The sequence below is a fragment of the Manis javanica genome, chromosome 16, assembly GCF_040802235.1.
Source record: "Manis javanica isolate MJ-LG chromosome 16, MJ_LKY, whole genome shotgun sequence".
Classification (NCBI taxonomy): Eukaryota; Metazoa; Chordata; class Mammalia; order Pholidota; family Manidae; genus Manis; species Manis javanica.
Genome location: NC_133171.1, coordinates 4,129,021 through 4,144,930, shown reverse-complemented (window position 1 = coordinate 4,144,930; position 15,910 = coordinate 4,129,021).

Sequence of the window (15,910 nt, the reverse complement as noted above, 5' to 3'; positions counted from 1 at the left end):
AAATATCTGTTGAATATTGAAATATTGAGTGCTTTGAACATCTCAGTCCATCTTCAAATGGACTTTATTATTTTGTTATTTAACTTTGTTTTTTAACCTTCAGTTACTGGTTCATTCATCACTCATTCAGCGCACACTTAGTAAGCCCCTACTGTGTGCCAAATGATGGGTTGGGTACTGAGAATATAAATACCAGAATAAGATCACTTGCTCCAGGAGCTTGCAATCTGATGCTTAGAGAGAAAGAAAAAACAATCATGTCCTGCAGGCTGTGGAAGACAATGAACTTGCCGTTTTCCTTCCTTGTCCCCTAGGCATTTCCACCGGGCTCCTTTCTCTGCATACATTTTGAAGACGTTTGAGCCAATAAGGAGCATTCTCCTGCCAAAAGAAAGAGACAGAGGAGCCTTTCAATTTTATCTCCACTCTGATCCACCAGCTTCTGCACCTCTACATTTCTGGTCGCGTCGCCGCGGTTACACTGTAGCTGTTCCTGTCCAGGGCAACACCAGTGACCAACCAGATCGGATGTAATGGTGCGACGCTGGACTGGGGCTCCAACCACATTAACCATAGGCCGCATTGTCGCTGCTGCTGTTATTTTAATTATGATTGTACGTTAACTACCACCTTCCTTCCTCTGCCTCCCTTCAGCTGCAATGATGTATGTTACTTTTTGGTAACTGGATTTCATTAACATTTATGAACTCTCATAAAGTAGTAGAAAAAGCAATTTGTGTGGAAGAATTTTCCACCTCATTAAACAGTGTTCTTTTGGGGGTCAAGCTGATATATTTTTTTTTTGTTGGATTTTTTTTATAGGTCCTTTGTCCTTCCCGAAGCCCTGGGGGATGAAAGGAGAGCCGTCCACGCTCGGCGGGTAGGGAGCCCTGTAGAGGGCGCTAGACCGGGCGCGGACTTCTGGCTCGCTTCCGCCTGGCTTTCCCGCCCGCTTTTCAGACACCGCGAATCCCACGTACTCACTCTTGTCGCTACGGCCTTTGCCCTCCTTGGCCAGATCTGACTCCATTACCGCAGCGAAGGGTGTCGCCTGGCTTAGGCGAGCTGGCGGGTGGTCCTAGGCGTGAATGCAGCTCACACCTGGGGCCTAGGACGCTGCCCGGGGCTTCCCCCGAGGCCGAGGTGCGCGGTGTCCCAGGGCCTGGCGAGGCCTGCCCCCAGCTCGGCTCTCCCTCTGACGCCGACCCTGCCCGAGGGCGCTGGACCTCCACCCAAGCCCCCTCGCCTTTGAGGCAGGAGCCCACCCCGGAAAGAAAGGCCTGGGGGGAGTGGGAGGAGAGACCCGTGTGGAGGACCCGGCTCAGCCTTTGTAAAGCCCAAGCCCTTCCCGGGGCTCCAAGCTTAGCTGTATCGTGTGACCACGGTCTGCGGGCCCAGACTGTGTGTCCGCACACCGGGCCTGCAGCCGGAGCCGGCCTCGGTGGGCAGCCGGCTGCGGGTTTCGCACGTCTCCACTCCCCGGCCGCCCCCACGCCCCGCGTCCACACTGCGGGCCTGGGCCCCGGGACCCAGCAGAGGACGAGCTGGAGCCTCTGAAGGGCAAGGGGAGCCCAGTGGCTGGGCCAAGGCACCGGGGAACACGGCAGCGATCGCGCTGGGCCTCGGTTAGCGGCACTCTCTGTCCCACGCTGGGCTCTGTAGCCTGCCTCCCAGTCCAGGGGAAGAAGTGAGAAGGGCTCGGCGGCCTTAAAACTTCGGGGGGTAAAGCGGACACCCGAAGACGCCGCGGCCTGGGGGCGCTGTAAAGTAACCGAGGAGCAGGTGACAGGTGCTGGCAAAACTGACATGTAAGAGCCGCCTTTATTCTACATGTAAAAATGTAAAACAGCAGTGCAAACTCAAGAATCTGTGGGTCCTCCTTGACTAAAAATCAAAACAGCTCTCCAAGCAACTGAGTATTTTGTACTTGTGATATGTTTTTCTGCCAGGCAGCTCCCAAATCATATCTTGTGACCTGTAAGACCTGTTAGCAGGTGACAGGGCACGGGCAGAAGAGCATCTGCTGTCCAGCTTCAGGACAGGTTCTGCGAATCCGCCCGTGTGGACCCAGTCCCCAGGCTTTTCCTATTTGCTGAGTCAGTTGCAGGCGCTGCGGGCTTTGCTGTTTCCAACCCAGGCGACTGTGCTTTGCTGACTACTGTGTCGACTTGGTGGTGTAATTATTGTTTTGTTTTCTAACATGTAATTACTCTTTGTCATCGCTATTATGAATCCGCCGGGCCTGACTCGAGTAACAAGATGGATCTAAGTTCGGGAGTAGAATTCGATGCGTGGGAATTACTGACTTTGGACGGTGGGCAGAGGACGCTGGGCCCACGCGCCTCTCCCTCACCAGCCCAGCACGAAACAGGGCACCTTGTTCCGTGGCTGCTAAGAGGAGGTGGAGCTCCGTCTCCACACGTCAGACCCACTCTGCTTCTTTTTTCTCTTCTAAATATTTATAAAGAGGGAGGCAGGGAGGGAGAAAAGAAGATAGAGAAACAGGGGGAGAGACGGGCTGGAGACTTGAGGACAGGAAAAAGGGAGAAGAGACCAGAGAGATTGACTTAGAGAGTTAACAGACAAGGCAGGACGTTCACACGGAGAGAGATGCTTGCTTCTTTTCAAATGTTTCCCTCCTAGATTTAAAATGAGATACCGGAAAGTTCCCTCCTTTCCCCACTTCTTTTACCACGCCCAGCTTTGGAAATACCCCCCTCCCTCCTCCAGCGGCCGCCGGGTCCTAAGACCACTTTGCCCAGCCGTGCCTCCCGCCCAGAACCTGGACCTCGGGGTCCACACCCGCCACCCGATGGGGCGACCGTCAGAAGCCCCCCAAAGCTCCACAACAAAGAACTGACGCCCCGAGCTCCTCCCGCAGTGGCCGAGCTCCCTGGTCCCCGGGAGTCCTATTTGGGGGCTGAGCTCGGCCTGGGAGGCCCCCAACCACTTCTCAGAGACGGAAGTTCATGGCTGGGCTGGGCTCCGCGGGGGCCTCCCGGCAGCGCAGCCGCCCCAGGTCCTGCCCGCCGTCCTCTGCGGCCTGCAAGGCACGCGGAACCGAGCGGTCGGCCTTGCAGAGGGACCGGCTGCCCAAGGCCAGGAAGTGGGGTCCCCAACCGAGGAAAGCTCGGCTTTCCTCTAACCGTTTGCAGGAGAGCTGTCCAGTTAGCGCTGCCTCCTCGGTCGTTCAGAGAAGAATGTGTTAAAAATTCTTTGCACAGGAGGCTTCCCAGACCCAAATACACCACTCTGTGGCATTCGCGGCGCCGACCTCTGGTCCCTAACCTCCGCCACCTTCCTTTGAAATATGCTCATCGCTCTTCAATAATTTAGACACCTGAGAGACTGGACAAGTACAATATTTTTTCCAAACACACGAGCATCCGGATTGCCATCAATCATGCTTTTGTTTTATGTGAGATGGGCTTTGTGTTTAGATGCCCGGCTCCATCCTGTTTGCATGCGGCTATTTAATGGACAGTTATTTAAGCTTTGAAGATCTGCTTAAAAATCTAAACCCAGAAAAGGGGAGAGGGGCGCCCCCCTTGCAGTTCAGGTGGATCTGCTTCTGACGCCCCTTCCTTTGAGGAGACTGTCCCTGTGGTTCTCGATTACCGATGAATTTTGATTCCTAGGTGGGACTCGTAATGTAACGGAAAAGATAGGTCCTTCTTCCTAAATCTGAGGGTTTCTTTCTAGGAAACAATGCTCCAGTCAGTATTTGTGTATGAGACAAGTAAGTGTGCTCCAAATGCTTAAATAAATCATTGATGGGTGAAATTACACATGCTCACTTATAGTGTAATGTGATTAAAAGATTATGAGATTGAAGCTAATATCTTGTCTCCCAGCTCCTGGCCCCAAATCCTGACACCAGAAATTTATCAACTACAACTGTCCTGAAATTTACAGATATAGTATGTCTCTACTGACAACGAATCAAAGACAACCTCTAAAGAATAAAAAGAGGTGTGTGTTTCTGTATTGTACTGGTCGTGATTTTCTTATAGAAGAACCGAAAAAGGGAAGAGAAAAAGACTGAGATGTGGAGGAGAGGGTATTTGCTTGTTTCATCTTTCATTTTTAAAAAGTAAATGGCGGGGAGGGTGCAGGGGCGGGGGCAGGCGCTACGCCTGCAAGCTGATTACTCCTCGTCTGAAAGCGGCTCCATTTCCCGCACGGTGGGTAAGTCCTTTATCGGGGGAAGGCCCGGCCTCGCCCGCAGCCATCCTTCGCCTCGAGGCGCGCGCTGGGCCGGGGCGCGGGAGCCGCTCGGCGACTCCGTAATGACCCGGGTTCGCCGCAGCTGCGCCCTGACCCTTTGTGATGGCGCCGATAGCGCTGGGATGGAATTATGTCCTTCTCCGGGTGTGAAATTACCATGTTTATTAATTGAGCCAGACATTAGCTTTACCTTCTCTTTTTAAGCCGTGAAAATGTGTGATTCAGGGCAAATGATCCTCCGACAGACGCTGGGCTGCGCAGCCCGCCCCTGCCGGCGGCGCCTCCGCCCCTCGGCGCGCGCCCCTTCCCCCACGGCCCGGGCCGGGCAGGACAGTTTTCCAGGTTTCCACGCTGGGGACCCGGGGAGCAGCCGCCAGCCTGCCTGAGTGAGCGGGTGCGCGTGTGTCAGTGCGCACGCGGGCTTTCTCCTCGTCGGGAAGTGTTTGCAAACAATAGTAACAACCTCGACTCGGAATTACAGCATTTCCCCCAGAATTCTTGATCAGTAAGACCCAAATCGTTTTCAAGACAAAGAAGCATCAATCAGCGACAAAGACAGATTTAACGTATTAAATCTTTATTAAAGTGAAGTCATTCTTATTGAAGTGATGTATTGGGTGTTCAGGAAGATTGGGGTTTTTTTTTTTCTTTTCTTTTTGTACGGTGGAGACGGTGGTGGAGAACCAGCGCTGCGGCTCGCCGCGATTGTTCTGGGCTGAGGTTGGGTTCCTGGGGCTCTGCCCAGGGTCCTGGGCAGAGGGAACACGGACTACAGAGAGAGGCAGATCCCCTACCTCCTGTCAGCCCCACCTTGATCTTCCGAAGAACTCCTGTCCCCGGGTCCCTCAGAAAGTTCTCGCTTTGGTCAGTACATTAGGGAAACTGAGGTACCACAGGCCTGGCGAAGTCAGAGCCTCCGGGGGCCTTGAGAGAAGAAGCGACCAACGTGCCCCCTGGTTTTCAGGAGCAGGACCCAGGTGTGTTGATGGCCTAAAGAAAATCCTTTCGCCCCAGGTCTGAAGGGAAAGGTGAGCGTGCATTTGCTCCCAGCGGGCTGTCCAGCCGTCCCCGCGATCCTAACTCCGGGCAGGACCGCAGGCACCAAGCTGACCGCTTTCCCGTCTGGGAAGGACTCTCAGTTAAATTGGTGCTTCGGACCTCGGGTGCTGTCAACGGCGGGGAAACCAGGACCAAAGGGAGTTCAGAGAACAGTATTCTCCCCCCAGGGACGGGCTGCCCAGAGTTTTCTGCATCGCATCTTAAGTGGCTCAAATTCTTATCTCACCAACAGACGGGGAGGCGGGATCTCAAACTGCAGACTGCCTCTCAAAAAGGCAGCCACAACTTTAACAAGATGTATTTGTGACTCCACCTTCAGACACAGACATCCGTACCCACTGCAAATGAACTGTTGGAATCAATTTTCTTGGAATAATCAACTTTTTTTTCTATCATATTTCAGCAATGAGCTGGATGCTAAAGCCAGTTGATTCAATTACTATTTGCATAACCAGGAGAAGAAGGTGGCTTTGCAGACTCAATGAATAGGTCTCTTGTTTGGTGTGTGTGTGTGTGTGTGTGTGTGTGTGTGTGTGTGCGTGTGTGTGTGTGTGTTGTTTGGTGTGTGTGTGTGTGTTGTGTTGTGTTGTGGGGCTGGGTTTTAATCCCTGTAGGGAAGGAGGGCAATAGGAAGGCATATGGAGGGTGGTGTTGCTGCCCCGCCAGTCAGAAGCAGAGAAGTCTAAATTGCTACAGGGATGGTGACAGACTATGTTCCCTTGTACATCCAGGCTCTCCACTCTTCCCTCATAGCCACCTAGAATCCTCTACCCTCAAATATTCACTAACTGGCTTTTTCTTTCATTTGCTTCAGGCAGTCCTGCTTTTAAAGAAAAATTACTTTAGTAAACTGTAATAATTCAGTGGCAAGGTGAGACGGCACTGCTGTTTTATACTCTGCACCCAGGACGGGAACAAGCAGATTTTCAGGGCAGTCTTCAGAAATAGAGTCAGTGCACTAATTAAATATTTCACAGCTCCCAGAGTTAATGTGCTAACACTGGGATTTTTTTTTTTCCCTAGCAAATGATACAAATTGGCCTTCTGTAACACCATCCCCCAGCCCAGCCAACCCCTCCCACACCCCACCCACACCTCACACACACACACACAACTCCTCCCAACCCGTTTTCTGAATGGCATTACAAAGAATTTTGTTAAAGAAAAGTCAGACTAATTGCTGCCAGAAGACCCGTCTCTTAGGGAAGTCTGGTTTTCATAAGCCAGATTCAGTAAGGGTTGTGGTTAAATCTATAAGTTTTCTCAGCAAAGGAGGGAAATACAAAGAAACACTAAGTTCAGCCAAATGCTCAGTGGGGAAAGAAGGGAATAACATAGGTGGGAGGGAAACTCAAGAAGATTCTCTGAACTCTTCTTTCCTTCTAGATTCCTTTTCTTAGAAGAGCTTCCTCCAAACTTACTAACACTCATTGAGGTAGTTTTCCTAAGTAGTCTAGCAGCATGCAGTTACAGACCAGCGACTTAATTCTCTTGATGCGGCAGTTCCCAGCCTCCATCCGAACTTCCAGGAGCTCGGAGTTATTCTAGGGGGTAAAGAAGAATTTTCCAGTCCCAAGATTTTCTGAGGCACCTCCCTGCTCAGTCGGCTCCAGCCTCCCTCTAAGACCTCCTGATTGAGTTAGTAGCAAAAGGCAACTTCAGAAACAGGCAGTTGGATTATCCTCCTTATAAAGCCATGTCGCTGAGGAATACTAGCCTTTCCTAGAGCTTGTAGGGGTGGTGCCAGTCCAGGCATTCCTGCCAACCCTCTCCCTGTCTTCCCTGAGCCAAACCAGCAAGATGCTGCTCTGCCTTGTACAGTTAGGTAACAGTGGTGTAGGTGAGGTTTAGAGAGATCCCTATCTCTTTGAGTGTTTGAAAAGGCAAAACCCCTCTAAGAATGGTTTAGTTTCAGATTTTCCTCTTCAGAACTTTCCTCTGTTCTGTTGTTTCTGGAGCTTTAATACGCACAGTTCCAGGGATGTCTAAAATCTCCCTGGAATTCACCATCCCTTCATAATGGGTCTCTCCTGCCCCCACCTTATTTCAGGGGACCCAGAAGCCAGAGCTACCAGCTTATGTCTCATGATGCAAGAGGAGAAGCTTGCTCAGTTACCAGCCTCTAGGACTTCATGGGAATCTTCAAAAGACCATTTTGACTTGGAGAAGTATCAACAAGGGTAGAACTCATCACTCTCATGCTCCCTGAAATTCCAGGAAACAGTTTCCCTCCGTGGAATCCATTATCTTGGGTCCTTCCATTCAGCTGGCTATGGAGAGTGTGGGTGAGAAACAGAGACTATGCAACAACTGAGGTTCTGGAGCATGGTCTCCCCCTTTGAGCATTCTCACAGTCCTTGCCAGCCTGGCATTTAGTATTTAACTTTTTTCTCCTTCCCAGGATGATAGCTTCCTTCTGAATTCCCCTTCCATCCTCCCATTTCCCTTCAGGGATGAAAAGAGGGTTGGGGGAGGTCTTGGTGTTACTACTCCTTCCTTTTGCTCTTTAATTACAAAAAGATCATAATATAAACAAATGAATGAAACAAACTTTAAAAATCACTCTCCCCTTTCCCCTGGCAATCCTTGTGGCTTAGGTGTTGAAGTACTTTAACCATTCCTTAGTGTTTTACAACCATAACAAAGCAATTTATTCTTCGCAAGATATGAAGCTACTCAGCTAAGAAATGTGGCTCATTTTCCAGTTTCCAGGATGAGTCAGAACAGCCTTCTCTCCAAAGTCCTATCACTTCCCATCCCACAGCCCAAACGTTTCACAGGACTTAAGGCAGCACATTTCCAATCACCTATTAAAACTGTGGTCACAGCGGTCTGACTTAAACACATAGACCATGACATTAATAGCAAAACTGGCTCATCTGCTGGGTTAATCAAGGAGACCTTGAGAATTTCATCTGACTCCAGAAGTGGGCCAAAGCAGGTGGGGCTGTAACTGAAGGATCCATGTGAGCAGGAAGAACTTATCACATCCATGCACCTCATAGTCTTCTTTAGTCTGGGCATTTGAGAAGTAAGGAGAATCACCAGAAAGCCCCTTAGGGTTTCATGCCTTAAAGGCCTGCTCTATTCTAAGGCAAGAGCAAGTGGCATGCCCGCTGCATTGTCTTTCTCCTCCTGGATCACAATGAAATAAATTGCTGCCAAAGGAAAACTACATAAATCCCCAAAATCAGTCTCAATATAAGGTGATTCGGGATTTGAAGAAAACTGTTTCATTACTCTGACGTTCTCATTTTATAAACAAGCAGCAAAGCTGTGTTCCTATAATAGAACTACAATATCTTCTGTTTGTGTGTATTTGCATAATAATTGCTACACAAAATCAAACCTCAAGCTTCATCTTTTGCATTTGGCTTCATTATTTTTTTCTACAGCATCAGAAATACTTTTCACATCTGCTTCAAAGATCTTTTCCAGAGTTCATCTTTTCATTCTGTCATTCTCACTTTCTTTTTCTACTGGTCAGTATAAGCTTTTAAACTCCTGAAGCTAGTGGTCCAGTCAAAATACTACCTCGGGAGTGTGTAAGACTGCCTTCTATCTTTTTACTACGAGGGCGGTATCACCAAGCAGAGATCTTCAGATTCAACTTTTATTTACCCCCTCACCGGCAACAAAATAGACTTAGATAGGTACTTGGGAGACAGTTTTTTGATAAAGAGACTACCAGCAATAGCCTGGAGACAGGATCCCTGCTGGTCTCTGCCCATTTCACTGAGCTGCTTTCTGCCCGTCTTTTTTATCCCACTGGACTGCCCAAACACTCCACAGAGGTGGTGGACTTCTGTAATTTCAAGGAAAAAAATAACTGTGATGAAACATGCTTTCTCTTTGAGGGTGGCCTTTGACCTTCCCTTTCCAATACACCTGACACCAAGGGCTTTAGAAAAAGACCTGTTTGGGTCTGGGATGCTGATGTTGCTTTTTTGTTGTTCTCCCTCCCTCTCTCTCTCTCTCTCTCCCCCTTCCTGAACCCTCCCCGTTTCTCTCTCTGCCTTCTCCCAGGCCGAACTCAATGAAAAGTTGCTGCAATAATCCCAGCTCCCTGCTCCGCCAGGACCCATGGAGGCGGGCAGGAACGCGGAGGGTGTTTTGTTAAATGCTCCCGTCGTTCGCAGGGGCTGGGACTTGATAAAAGGAGACCGTTTTCTGAAAAGATTTGATTGAAATGGCGTGTGCCAGGGCTGATGGGAGCCAGCAAGGGACAAAGCGCCGCGGATCCATGGACACTCGAGCAATTATGTCTCCACGCTGAAGGTGGATTAGCGCGCTGGAAAGAAGCATATGTTTGGCCCGGGGCGACACTTCCCCCCGGCTGAGCTTAGAGAATGGGAGCGCGGAGAGCGGCTGGACCCGGAATATCAACTATCTGCGAAGCCCCCCTCCCCAGCCCAGCCCAGCCATTCCCCCGCCCCGCCCCAAAAGTCGGAGCGCGTTTCCACAAAGAGGAGGGGGAGGAGAGGGCTGGGAGGATTGCGAGAAGGGCCAGGAGGAGGGGAAGCCCCGGGGTGCTAATGGGCCCGGGATTGGCGAGAAGCGCCGCCCAGGGCTTTTCGTCTCGGGTCCTGCTAGTGAGAGATCGGTCCACGCTTGGGTGTTGAGACCCAGAGTGAGGCGGGCGGGGATGGGGGGTCCCATAAATGCTCCCGCATAGAATTTCCCACTGCTCAAGTAGTTCGGTCCAGGATGTTCGCTCCTAAGATATTGGAAGGTCAACAGAATTGTTGCAATAAAGCAAGGTCTTAATGACTTTAAAGATTCAAGTGGCCAGTGGTCAGTGTCCCGCAGGCGGCAGGCGCCGGGCGGGCGCCTGGGTCCCAAGTGAAGGGAAGGCCTCGGAAGAGGTGTCCATAGTTACATGTGCGGTGAAGCGGGGTAGACTGAAGAGCTCGCAGAGGCCCGGTCGGGGAGAAGGGGTGTGGGAGCCGGGAGTCGAAGCCCCACGCAGCTCTACTTGCTTAGGGACCCAGGCCAGGGATGCTGAAACTTCGCTCTGCCTTGGGAGTCGTGCAGCCAGAAAGTTTCCCAGATCCTGCCTCCAATCATTAATTAAAGCGCTGTTCCGGTGAAAAAGGCCCTAGAACTCTGACCTGGAGCCTCCCGGCTCTCCCTCACTGCACCGGCAAGCGCGAGAAGGGAGGCGGGCGGCGCAGACAAGTCTCCAGCCTCTTTCTCAGGGTTTTACTGCAGCTTAATTGGGTCTAACCCGGATGTGAGCGCCAGTGGCCGCCGCCCAAGCCGCCTACACCCCCTTCCCAGGCTGCCGCTCCCAGCCCTGCACCCCCCACCCGGCTTCCGCCCCATCCCAGGCTGGGCTCGAACCCCTGTCCCCCATTGCACCTTCACCGCAGTCTCCTCCCCACCTCCAACGCCAGACTATCAAAATCAAGTTGCGAATTTCTTCTAAGCTGAAGGGGCGCGCGGCGGGATTTGGGGGGGGCGGGATTCAGCTAGGACTACGCCCGGGGCGGGTCTGGGGTGGACAGGGCGGGATGCTTGAAGGCCGTGTGGCCCACGCCGCCCCCACCTGGGAGGGGGTACTGGCGCCCGGAGCCGAGATCAGGCGCTGGGGACCGACTCCACGCTGTGGACAAAGGCGCAGCCCAGACTTGGGGGCTCCAAAAAAGACAAGGGGGATCCTGAAATAGGATTTGGTAGCTTACAAAGCAAACGGAAATTTGATCCTAGCATTAACTCAACGCCTCAGGAGAAAAAATTCTTTAGGCTATATTAGCTAAATTTTGTTTGACCAAACACTTCGAATGTAAATATCAATAAATACATATACATATGTGTATATTTCCCAGGATAGGCTGAGTTTTTAAAGGGAGATGAGGAAGAACAACTTGGAGAAGAGGGAGCTCGGAGAGTTGGGGCCCAGACAAAAGCCGGGCCTTTTGACTTGCAAAAGTTGACAGTTGTGACGGACAACCGACCAGCAGGCCACAAATCGCACAGAAGCTGGGCCATGAAACTCCACCTAAAGCGTGTGGTCTGTGTTTAGGATTGTTACTGGAATTTAGCGCATATAATCTTTATTGCCATAGGAAAAAATCACTGCTGTGAAAGCACACCATGGAATTGGACCACTTAAAAAAATATATCCCCACCCTACTGTTGGAAGTATTTCCAATTCTAAATGCACATTAGTATGGAAAGTCAAACTAATTCTACCAAGTTCCCCCAAAGAATGTCAGGCTCATTCTCGCGCTGAAAGGAGACAGTAAAGGAAGGAAGGAAAAGGCGGGAGAGGGAGGGAGAGAGAGAGAGAGAGAGAGAGAGAGAGAGAGAGAGAGAGAGAGAGAGAGAAGAGGGAAGGGAGAGAGAGAAGAGGGGGGCAGAGAAAGAAAGAAAAAGGAAAGCAGCGAGGGAGGGAGGTCCCTGTTCCAAGTATCCGCTTAGGAAAGGTCATCTCCCCTGCACTTCCCTCTTCTCTGTGTCAGATCTTTCCAACAAAATGCTAAATGTTGCTCTTTGTTAAGAAATAAATCTCTCTGTGAAACCAAAGTTGGTTGTGCACTGTCCTTTTCAGGCACCCAAGATGAAAAAGTGTTTTATACACAAGTAACATTTAAAGTTTAGTTAAAAGCCCCCAAGTTCAGCCTTAAATATCTTTTATCCTTCTCTCTTCCCATTCTGATGGCTACTTTGCTGCCCTCAATGGAAAACACCAGTCACTTCTCTGGCAGAAGACGTAACTTATGTTCATGATTTGACTGAGAATGTTTCTCATCTGTGTCCACATGGGCAAAGATGAGTTTGGGCTACTGCTTTTGTGGAAAGAAATCAGTGTCTTGTTCAATCATACAACTGCTCTCTGTTTATAAATATTCTACCTCGAGCTAATTCATCCCTGCCTTCAGAAAAACAGTTGAGTAAACGCTGATGGTTAATGGGGTCTTTAGCTCTAACTCGAAGTTGACTTGGCAAATGATGTTCTTAAAGACAAGCTTCTAAGAGAAACCCTCACAGGATCAAATTTTTTCAGTTTCTCTCCCAAAGTGTGTCACAGGACAGTAGCTTGAAGAGTAGTAATAACAGAGGGAGGTTGATGGCATACCTGTGCGGCAACCAAGTTAATATAATAAAGAGTTGTTCATTGAAATTCACAAGGAAAAATATCCTTAAGTAGCCTAAGAGGGGATGCAGAGGTGTGAGAACAGCTATTATGGGGTGAGTTGTGTGGATTCATTCTTCTAAGACGAGTGGTTGGGTGACGTTAGTTGACTTGGGTTTGTCCGTGGTATGCGTAGGGTTTCTTCTTCCTTTCTCCTCCTCCTCAGCCTCCTTCGTTCTCTTTGTCCTTGCATTTTACATTTCTTTTTACCACATAGCACTAAGTGGTAGGGAAACATGGATGTGCTTCTTCAAATGCTCAGCTTGGATAATCAAGCAAATTAAAGAACAAATGTCAGTACTCTGGCCCTAGGATCACTGCCATCTCTGCACCTGTAACTCAAAGAATGAAAACGCTGGTTATTTATGCCGTACTTTCTGCCTCTTGGATCTCTAGTGAGTTGACCCGATTTTTATAGCCCTTTTATCCAAGCAATGAGGATTCTTCACCTCACTTCACCTCCCCCCACCCCATAACTGAATGGCTTAGGAGGAGATCTGTAACTGGGATGAAGCAGCTGTTGGCTTCCTGCCGTCCTCTAACTTGATTATTCTTTGGACACGTTAGGCAAGCATTAGTGATTGATAATGACGCTAATTAACCCCTTTCCTTTCCAAACAGTAAACTGCTGCCAGCAGGATGCTACAAACAATAAATATAAAACACTGCATACATCAATATCTGTTTAAAGCACAACTTCATTTGGGCACATTTAACCATACGGCTTTCAGTTAACAATTTCACTATTTATTCAAGCACTTCTCCAAAAGCCAGAGGGGGGAGGCAGAGGAAGAGAGAGGGTTAAGAAGAGGGGCTAGCGGCTTTAAGACCACAAAATGCTGTCATACCTGTCAGCTGCAGCAAAGTTAAACTCTAATGGAAACCATGCGTGATTTATTTTTTTCATTTCAGGTCAATACTTTTTAAAAACTTTATTAATCCAGGTCTGTTCTTAACCTATTTAAACTTAACATAAGACTGAATACCATATATGATTTTCCTTTACGAAAGAAAGCAGCTCTCCTGCCTGACATGGAATTATTATGAATTAACTTTAGATTGGGAAAGGAATGGGGAGACATTGTTCATAAAGAGTGGTGAAATTTAGATTTTAAGCAGGATTTCAGGAAACCAGAGCAAATTTGATCTGAGTGTGCAGTCTGACATAACCTGAGTTGTGAAGAAATGTACACTAAATTTGGAATTTTGATAAATGAATATTCCTAGCAAGTGAATAAAATATATTCAATTAACTAAAACCCTGTGCACTTCTGAACTGAAGTGGAATCGACTGTAATTGATTTATTTGAAACCAGAGGTTAAGGACTGAATTAGCTAAGTACAACTGGGTATTTCAAGCCACTGACTTCTCAAATGTCAAATCCCTTCTATTTTAAATATTATTTCAGCTGCGGGGCATTGCAGTCCTGATGGTAGTTCCATCAAGAGCTCAAATTATATTAATATTCGATTTTGGGGAGGAATGGATTGGATTGTGATTTTAGAGGGTGTTGGAGAGCAGAAGGGGTAATGAAGGAGCATTGTGGTTCCATGTGGGTGTGGTAATTAGCACAGCCTAGCATCCTTACAATTCAAGTATGTACCTTCATTTGATTTAATCCAAAGAGAATCACTGTTGTCAGTATACAAACATGTGACCTGTCAAGTAATCACCATGTGTTTTAGAAAATACCCATTGGTCCCAGCAGAAAAAGCCAAAATCCATACAGCATTTGGTTAGTCCCACAAAAATTATTTTTAATAATAACCCTTCTAATCCTCCCACTCATTAAAAATACATATAACTTCTTTCAGCTTTTTTTTTGCTTTTGTTTGTTTAAAGAAAAGAAAAGAGAAAGGCATTGGCAAATTGGCAATATCACAATCTCAAAATGTCCAACCAACTACAGAATAGAAATAACTAATTCTATGTATTTGAAAACCATTGTTTATTATGACCTTGTAATATTCTAACCCACTATTTCCTTTCTATCTTTCTCAGGATGCAAAGATTATATTGGGTTCAGGTTTTCCGACATAACAAGCATCTGTAAATCCAGATATGAATGAATGGTATTTAATAAGATTGTTTTCGTTTTAAAATGAGTATTTATGTGTCGTTGGAGAAAGAGCAGCAATGTATGGCTGTTTATGAATGCTATTGTGCCTGAGGTTAGGATCCCCCACACAATCTGAGATGCAGCCAAGAAAAACAGCCCTGATAGACAATGCTTCACTTCACCTGCTACAATGCTGTGTGCATTTCATTTCTGTCAAGAGTATGTACAGTTAGGGTTCATTCGCCTCATTATTTTGTTACATCTACGTTACAGTTAACCAGTCTCTCTAGGAAATAATAAATAACCGCTTTAAAAAACAATTGCCGCGCTGCGTTCTGAGGATACACTTTCCATTTGAAATTTAAAAAAAAAAAAGAAAAAGAAAACCCACCATTGTTATGAATTCTCTGGCTTTGGAAAATAGAATTTAGACTCCACCAACTCTCGTTCGTCTGTCGGGATTGATTTTACTCCGCCTTCCATAAAGAGATTAGAAAGCAAAAGGCTGCAAAATGGACACTGTCTAATGCTTTGCTTCTTTAGTCCTTCGGAATGCCAACCCAGATGAACAAATGCGAAATCTCCTCCAGTGTGTATACCTAGACTTTTTCTATGACCTCTCCTAAAACCTTCCAGTTAACCACCTCTTATCTCTTCTTAAAAACACCGTTAAAAATCCTCCTCACTTTCTAAGCAAAGACTTTCCAAATCACTTTACAAAAGGTCTGAAATCGCCATTTTTATGCACAGGAAGTCCTTCCTTCTGTAAGAGCTGAGCACAGAGTCCTCTTATTATGGAAGACAGATAGGAAAGGTCTGCACAGGAAGGATGCACAGCCCTCCCCCATCCTTTCCAGCCCACCTCAGAGAACGTTTCATATTCCTCAAAGGTCCTAGGAGGAGCCCCCTGGTGATAGGAAGGGGTGGGTCAGCATTTAGGAGGCAGGCAGCAAAGATTCTGGGAATCAACATAATTTTCCACTCCCCCTCTGCAACCTCAAGAGATACTAAGAACAGCACAGTAGTGAATTCATCTCTATATAAAATATTAAATAAAAAGGAAACAACTTGCCCTCTTTCTCTGTTCTACAGACATTTCTGCCACTATTCCTTTTCTCTTCCCAGAAAACCAGAGCTAGTTTTAGCTCATTTACATGTCTTAGCCACTGAGAAGCCTAGGCTAGCAAGTGAAGGTTGAAGTGGGTATTTCCTTTGTGCTAATGAACTAACAATTTAAATTTCAGTTATCCTCTGAGACAGATTCTAAAGTACTTATGGGGAAACGGGGGGCGGTCTTCTGTTCGGTTGTCCATCTTCCTTGTCATCCTTAATATTGGTTCCGAAGGCTTTGTATTTTGGTTTCCAAAACACAAATGAAAACCTAAAGGATCAACATAAATAAATAAAACTTTATTTTTAATAATGA